Raw genomic sequence first — 8,673 nt, 5'->3', positions numbered from 1 at the left:
TGACCTGTTTAAGCGGATTTGAAATCACAAATTGGAGGCATCTGTAATAGGTAAAACCACTTGTGTGGTGAATCTTGCAGGTATCTTACCCACAGTGGGTAGGGGTCCCCCCGCTGGATAGCGGACACTCCGTGAATGAACCGGGAGTGGTGATTTGAAGTAGAGATTCCGTATGGTCAGAAGATGTTTGTCCAGCCTTGCATCCACGGACTAGAAGGCTGATGGGACTCGGCTGCACAAAGTCGGGAGGGCAGCGGCTACAGTGCGTAGTGACGTGCAGCTACCGGCAGACTCTGTCAGGGTTCCCTCGTTGGTACAAATGGGTGTTTCGACTTGGCTGCACTAAGCCGAATAGGCAGCGGCTGGGGTGCGTTGTAACATGCAGCAAACAGAAGTGTCTGTCGGAATATACATCTACCAATTTCTGAACCCCCAAACTCACCAACCCCTTATCTATTCAGACTTGAGAGCAAAATTTATTGGGTTAGATATTCAACTATTTCCATTTTTACAGGTTATTAGTTATGTCTAACGAGTCCTCAAAAGCATGCCACCGTTGAGTTTTGACTGCAGCTTGGATAGCTAAGAGTGGAGGGGTGCGATATTTCATTTTAAAACTTCCCTAATTTATTTGTTTACTCGCCCTATGCTAGATTTAACTATGGTCACTACAGGCCTAGTCAAATGGCAACATGACTTCCCTGAGATCCCCCCATGGTGACTTATCAGAAATTAAACAAGTCTTTGGTGTCTGTATCATGGGGGTCATTCCGAGTTGATCGCTCGCAAGCTGCTTTTAGCAGCATTGCACACGCTAAGCCGCCACCTACTGGGAGTGAATCTTAGCATCTTAAAATTGCGAACGAAAGTTTCTCAACATTGCGATTACACACCTCTTAGCAGTTTCTGAGTAGCTCCAGACTTACTCGGCATCTGCGATCAGTTCAGTGCTTGTCGTTCCTGGTTTGACGTCACAAACACACCCAGCGTTCGCCCAGACACTCCCCCGTTTCTCCAGCCACTCCCGCGTTTTTCCCAGAAATGGTAGCGTTTTTTCACACACACCCATAAAACGGCCAGTTTCCGCCCAGTAACACCCACTTCCTGTCAATCACATTACGATCACCAGAACGATGAAAAAGCCGTGAGTAAAAATCCTAACTGCATAGCAAATTTCCTTGGCGCAGTCGCAGTGCGGACATTGGCATGCGCGTTAGCGAATGATCGCTCCGTTGCGAAAAAAAAAAACGAGCGATCAACTCGGAATGACCCCCTATATGCTGAAATGAACTTAAAAATCTTACACAGAGCCTATTTTACACCTAGATTGAAATTTTTGATATGAGAAGCTAATAATGCTGTTATAAATGTAATGCACCGGATGCAAATTTATTACACTGCTTCTGGTTGTGCCCAAAAGTGGTCACGTTATAGGATGATGTGCAGGATTATATTACTATGACTCTAAATATCCCTTTTCAGATATCAAAAATTGTGCCCTCTGGAGTATCCTCTTGGTCCAAGAGAAATCGATTCTGTCAAAAGGCTACTTGCCAAATATGCCGCAGGTACTAAAAAAGCGATTCTATAATAGTGGATCACTCAGACATCCCCATCACTAACACTAGTGCACACTAGGATCCATCATCTCTTTATGATGGATTGGGTGGAAACTTCAACTCATAAGGAAAAGCTGTCAGAATTTTTTGGGGGGTCTGGTTGCTGTGTATTCACAAATTTTCACCTGTGATTAATGTAAATGTTTCCAATTTACTTACTACGTGGTATAACTTAGAGGTTATTGATAATATAGCCCCATTTTGAGATGCACCTATAGTTTAATGGGATAATGAGACCTTGCATAATCTATAATGTTATGTGTCACTTGTTAAGTCTGAATTTTCATCTATACATTACTTTGATTTGGAACTTTGGAAGTGTGGGAAACAACATTTCGAGTCTTCTTGATGGATCTTGGGGGAGGGTGCGGGGAATGTATAACGGTCAAGTGGGGGATACTAGAATGGACTGTTCTTGCTAAACCTGTGTCTGTATCTCTGTTACAATGTATAATTACTGCTTTAATGAAAATTATATTAAAAAAACATATATCACCGGCAAAAGAAGGAGAAGAGAGACTCTTTGTTAGGGCACGCTTAGTACAAATGAAATAAAACAGTGAACAAGTCACCCACTGGGGAAATGGCTGTTTGTGATAGACCTAACAGAGACCCTGTGCACTGTGCAATCAGTAACAGAGACCCTGTGCACTGTGCATCAGTAACAGAGACCCTGTGCAGTGTGCATCAGTAACAGAGACCCTGTGCACTGTGCATCAGTAACAGAGACCCTGTGCAGTGTGATTCAGTAACAGAGACCCTGTGCACTGTGCATCAGTAACAGAGACCCTGTGCACTGTGCATCAGTAACAGAGACCCTGTGCACTGTGCATCAGTAACAGAGACCCTGTGCACTGTGCATCAGTAACAGAGACCCTATGCACTGTGCATCAGTAACAGAGACCCTATGCACTGTGCATCAGTAACAGAGACCCTATGCACTGTGCATCAGTAACAGAGACCCTGTGCACTGTGCATCAGTAACAGAGACCCTGTGCAGTGTGATTCAGTAACAGAGACCCTGTGCAGTGTGCATCAGTAACAGAGACCCCGTGCACTGTGCATCAGTAACAGAGACCCTGTGCACTGTGTATCAGTAACAGAGACCCTGTGCACTGTGCATCAGTAACAGAGACCCTATGCACTGTGCATCAGTAACAGAGACCCTATGCACTGTGCATCAGTAACAGAGACCCTGTGCACTGTGCATCAGTAACAGAGACCCTGTGCACCAGTAACAGAGACCCTGTGCACTGTGCATCAGTAACAGAGACCCTGTGCACTGTGCATCAGTAACAGAGACCCTGTGCACTGTGTTTCAGTAACAGAGACCCTGTGCACTGTGCATCAGTAACAGAGACCCTGTGCACTGTGTTTCAGTAACAGAGACCCTGTGCACTGTGCATCAGTAACAGAGACCCTGTGCACTGTGTTTCAGTAACAGAGACCCTGTGCACTGTGCATCAGTAACAGAGACCCTGTGCACTGTGTTTCAGTAACAGAGACCCTGTGCACTGTGCATCAGTAACAGAGACCCTGTGCAGTGTGACTTAGTAACAGAGACCCTGTGCACTATGGATCAGTAACAGAGACCCTGTGCAGTGTGATTCAGTAACAGAGACCCTGTGCACTGTGCATCAGTAACAGAGACCCTGTGCACTGTGCATCAGTAACAGAGACCCTGTGCACTGTGCATCAGTAACAGAGACCCTGTGCACTGTGCATCAGTAACAGAGACCCTGTGCACTGTGCATCAGTAACAGAGACCCTGTGCACTGTGCATCAGTAACAGAGACCCTGTGCACTGTGCATCAGTAACAGAGACCCTGTGCACTGTGCATCAGTAACAGAGACCCTATGCACTGTGCATCAGTAACAGAGACCCTGTGCACCAGTAACAGAGACCCTGTGCACTGTGCATCAGTAACAGAGAACCTGTGCACTGTGCTTCAGTAACAGAGACCCTGTGCACTGTGCATCAGTAACAGAGACCCTGTGCAGTGTGCATCAGTCACAGAGACCCTGTGCACTGTGCATCAGTAACAGAGACCCTGTGCACTGTGCATCAGTAACAGAGACCCTGTGCACTGTGCATCAGTAACAGAGACCCTGTGCAGTGTGCATCAGTCACAGAGACCCTGTGCACTGTGCATCAGTAACAGAGACCCTGTGCACTGTGCATCAGTAACAGAGACCCTGTGCACCAGTAACAGAGACCCTGTGCACTGTGCATCAGTAACAGAGAACCTGTGCATTGTGCTTCAGTAACAGAGACCCTGTGCACTGTGCATCAGTAACAGAGACCCTGTGCACTGTGCATCAGTAACAGAGACCCTGTGCACTGTGCATCAGTAACAGAGACCCTGTGCAGTGTGCATCAGTCACAGAGACCCTGTGCACTGTGCATCAGTAACAGAGACCCTGTGCACTGTGCATCAGTAACAGAGACCCTGTGCACTGTGCATCAGTAACAGAGACCCTGTGCACTGTGCATCAGTAACAGAGACCCTGTGCAGTGTGCATCAGTCACAGAGACCCTGTGCACTGTGCATCAGTAACAGAGACCCTGTGCACCAGTAACAGAGACCCTGTGCACTGTGCATCAGTAACAGAGAACCTGTGCACTGTGCTTCAGTAACAGAGACCCTGTGCACTGTGCATCAGTAACAGAGACCCTGTGCAGTGTGCATCAGTCACAGAGACCCTGTGCACTGTGCATCAGTAACAGAGACCCTGTGCACTGTGCATCAGTAACAGAGACCCTGTGCACCGTGCATCAGTAACAGAGACCCTGTGCAGTGTGCATCAGTAACAGAGACCCTGTGCACTGTGCATCAGTAACAGAGACCCTGTGCACTGTGCATCAGTAACAGAGACCCTGTGCAGTGTGCATCAGTCACAGAGACCCTGTGCACTGTGCATCAGTAACAGAGACCCTGTGCACTGTGCATCAGTAACAGAGACCCTGTGCACTGTGCATCAGTAACAGAGACCCTGTGCACTGTGTGTCAGTAACAGAGAACCTGTGCACTGTGCTTCAGTAACAGAGACCCTGTGCAGTGTGTTTCAGTAACAGAGACCCTGTGCACTGTGCATCAGTAACAGAGACCCTGTGCACTGTGCATCAGTAACAGAGACCCTGTGCACTGTGCATCAGTAACAGAGACCCTGTGCACTGTGCATCAGTAACAGAGACCCTGTGCAGTGTGCATCAGTCACAGAGACCCTGTGCACTGTGCATCAGTAACAGAGACCCTGTGCACTGTGCATCAGTAACAGAGACCCTGTGCACTGTGCATCAGTAACAGAGACCCTGTGCACTGTGCATCAGTAACAGAGACCCTGTGCACTGTGTATCAGTAACAGAGAACCTGTGCACTGTGCTTCAGTAACAGAGACCCTGTGCAGTGTGTTTCAGTAACAGAGACCCTGTGCACTGTGCATCAGTGACAGAGACCCTGTGCAGTGTGCATCAGTAACAGAGACCCTGTGCACTGTGCATCAGTAACAGAGACCCTGTGCACTGTGCATCAGTAACAGAGACCCTGTGCAGTGTGCATCAGTCACAGAGACCCTGTGCACTGTGCATCAGTAACAGAGACCCTGTGCACTGTGCATCAGTAACAGAGACCCTGTGCAGTGTGCATCAGTCACAGAGACCCTGTGCACTGTGCATCAGTAACAGAGACCCTGTGCACTGTGCATCAGTAACAGAGACCCTGTGCACTGTGCATCAGTAACAGAGACCCTGTGCACTGTGCATCAGTAACAGAGACCCTGTGCACTGTGCATCAGTAACAGAGACCCTGTGCATCAGTAACAGAGACCCTGTGCACTGTGCATCAGTAACAGAGACCCTGTGCACTGTGCATCAGTAACAGAGACCCTGTGCACTGTGCATCAGTAACAGAGACCCTGTGCACTGTGCATCAGTAACAGAGACCCTGTGCAATGTGCATCAGTAACAGAGACCCTGTGCACTGTGCATCAGTAACAGAGACCCTGTGCACATTTCATTGGACAGCAGAAGTACTCACTTTTTGGTATCATTGTCAACAACCATACTCTCTCATTTGTTAATATGACTAATACTGCCACACTTCATTGGCTACGCCCAATGTCATCTGATCTTGGAAGTAAAGCAGTGACAGGCCTGATCAGTACTTGGATGGGAGACCACCTAGGAATATCAGGTGCAGTAAATAGATCTCAAATACAAAGAAAAAGCAGATGTTGTGGAGCAACCTTTGACCAATACCACTATCTTACAATCTTGTCTCTCTCTATCAGCCTTGCACACAGGACAACCAGCACTGGTGTGACAAATCTCTGCTGCGGCCAGGTAATCGCCATCTACAGGGGGAGGGGGTAAGGGCTTTGCAAGGGTGCGATAGGCTGTGCAGTGAGCTGCACAAATGAAAGTTTGTGCAGTTTCTGCACAGCCCAGGACTTACTCACCCGCTGCGATGATCCAGGAAGCAGCTGACGTCAGGGACCCTCCTCTGCAACGGATGGGCACACCTGCGTTTCTCCCGACACTCCCAGAAAACGGTGAGTTGCCACCCAGGAACACCTTCTGCCTGTCAATCTTCTTGCGATCACCCCTGCGATCGAATTCTTTGTAGAAACCGTCGCCCTCCGGTGACCGCCATCGCTGGGCAACTACGCAACTGCACATTGCGGGTCACACGCATGCGCAGTTCAGACCCGTTTGCATGGCTGCAAAAAAATGCAGCGTGCGAACGGGTCTGAATAACCCCCTTAATTTTGATATCTACCTTTTTCCTTGTTTTAATATTTTCCCCTTAGGTGCATTCAATATATGTGATACAACAAAGGAAGATCATTAGTGACAGTTAGAAGGTAATTTGAACCCAGACACTGGCCAATATTTACTAAGAATTCGAGTTTGTCCGATTTGTGTTTTTTTTTCAAAGTCCCAATCCGGGAATTCACTAAGCACCAATCTCGGCAGTGTTTGGACTATTCGTGATGGTTTGATTAGCAAAGTTCAGAAACACGGCTGTTATTTCATACAATACGGGCATTCACTATTCATTCGTATTTGGGTGTTAGTCTCTGAGTGCTCAAGTGCGGGTCTGTTTTTTTGCGATTCGTTAAAAAAAGCAGCAAAAAAATAGACCTGCTTTTTCCAGGCGAGTTTGGATAATCATGCACGGATCAGTGAGATCTGTGCATGGTTATCTATGGAAAAGGGTCTGTTTATTCTAAAAACGCGGGGAAAAAATTGTGTGGGGTCCCCCATCCTAAGCATAACCAGCCTCGGGCTCTTTGAGCCAGTCCTGGTTGAAAAAATATGGGGAAAAAATTGACAGGGGTTCCCCCATATTTGATTAACCAGCATCGGGCTCTGCGCCTGGTCCTGGTGCAAAAAATACGGGGGACAAAAAGAGTAGGGGTCCCCCATATTTTTTGTACCAGCACCGGGCTCCACTAGCTGGACAGATAATGCCACAGCTAGGGGTCACTTTTATACAGCGCCCTGCGGCCACGGCATTAAATACCCAACTAGTCACCCCTGGCCGGGGTACCCTGGAGGAGTGGGGACCCCTTCAATCAAGGGGTCCCCAGCCACCCAAGGGCCAGGGGTGAAGCCCGAGGCTGTCCCCCCCATCCAAGGGCTGCGGATGGGGGGCTGTTAGCCTTGTTGAAAATGTAAGAATATTGTTTTTTGCACAAGAACTACAAGTCCCCGCAAGCCGGTACTTGGAGAACCACAAGTACCAGCATGCGGGGGGAACACGGGCCCGCTGGTACCTGTAGTTCTACTGCCAAAAAAATACCCAAATAAAAACAGGACACAGACACCGTGAAAGTACAACTTTATTACATTCATTCCGACACACACATACTTACCTATGTTGACACGCCGTCTCCAAGTCGAATCCGGGGTACCTGAAAATAAAATTATACTCACCTAAATCCAGTGTGTCCTGTTCTTTTTTTTGTAATCCACGTACTTGGCAAAAAAAAAAACATAGGTAAGTATATGTGTGTGTCGGAATGAATGTAATAAAGTTGTACTTTCACGGTGTCTGTGTCCTGTTTTTACTTTGGGTATTTTTTTTGCAGTAGAACTACAGGTACCAGCGGGCCTGTTTCCCCCCGCATGCTGGTACTTGTGGTTCTCCAAGTACCGGCTTGCGGGGGAGGCTTGCTGGGACTTGTAGTTCTTGTGCAAAAAAAAAACAATATTCTTAAATTTTCAACAAGGCTATCAGCCCCCCATCCGCAGCCCTTGGATGAAGGCGACAGCCTCGGGCTTCACCCCTGGCCCTTGATTGAAGGGGTCCCCACTCCTCCAGGGTACCCCGGCCAGGGGTGACTAGTTGGGTATGTAATGCCACGCCGCAGGGCGCTGTATAAAAGTGACCCCCGGCTGTGGCATTATCTGTCCAGCTAGTGGAGCCCAGTGCTGGTACAAAAAATACGGGGGACCCCTACTCTTTATGTCCCCCGTATTTTTTGCACCAGGACCAGGCGCAGAGCCCGGTGCTGGTTGATCAAATATGGGGGAACCCCTGTCAATTTTTCCCCCATATTTTTTCAACCAGGACCGGCTCAAAGAGCCTGAGGCTGGTTATGCTTAAGAGGGGGACCCCACACATTTTTTTTCAGCTTTAAAAACAATTAAAACACATTTTAAAGGTAAACAATGAAGCCCTGCACGGATCTCACAGATCCGGCCGGGATTCCTTGTTTTTTGTCAGGCAGTGTTTTACTCATCACTCCCGTAAAACACTGCCTGACATTACGAATCCTATCGCCATCGGAAAATACGAATGTGCAAAACTCGGCAGCTTAGTGAATGATCGTATCAGGATTCAAAAAGTTGCAGTAAAATGCACCCGATACCATTCGAGTTCAAACACCCTTAAAAACAGCAAAAACATGAATATTAGTAAATAAACCCCACTGTATCTGTGACACCATAAACCATTTCCCATTAGGTGAAATTTTAAATGTTGTGTTTATCTGTGTATAACTTATCTTAAACTAATATTCATTAAAAGTTAAGTTTTAATTATTATTT

The 8,673-nt window shown here is 47.5% G+C and overlaps 1 pseudogene; it reads left to right on the top strand.

Annotated features, from left to right (window-relative positions):
* Positions 1–5,705: 5,705 nt before the first annotated feature.
* On the top strand, positions 5,706–5,824 carry LOC134981709 (5S ribosomal RNA; annotated as a pseudogene).
* Positions 5,825–8,673: the final 2,849 nt, after the last annotated feature.

This window comes from Pseudophryne corroboree, chromosome 12, assembly GCF_028390025.1.
Source record: "Pseudophryne corroboree isolate aPseCor3 chromosome 12, aPseCor3.hap2, whole genome shotgun sequence".
In the NCBI taxonomy this organism is placed as follows: domain Eukaryota; kingdom Metazoa; phylum Chordata; class Amphibia; order Anura; family Myobatrachidae; genus Pseudophryne; species Pseudophryne corroboree.
The sequence above is the reverse complement of the archived record's forward strand: the minus strand, read 5'-3'. Positions and strand labels throughout refer to the sequence as shown.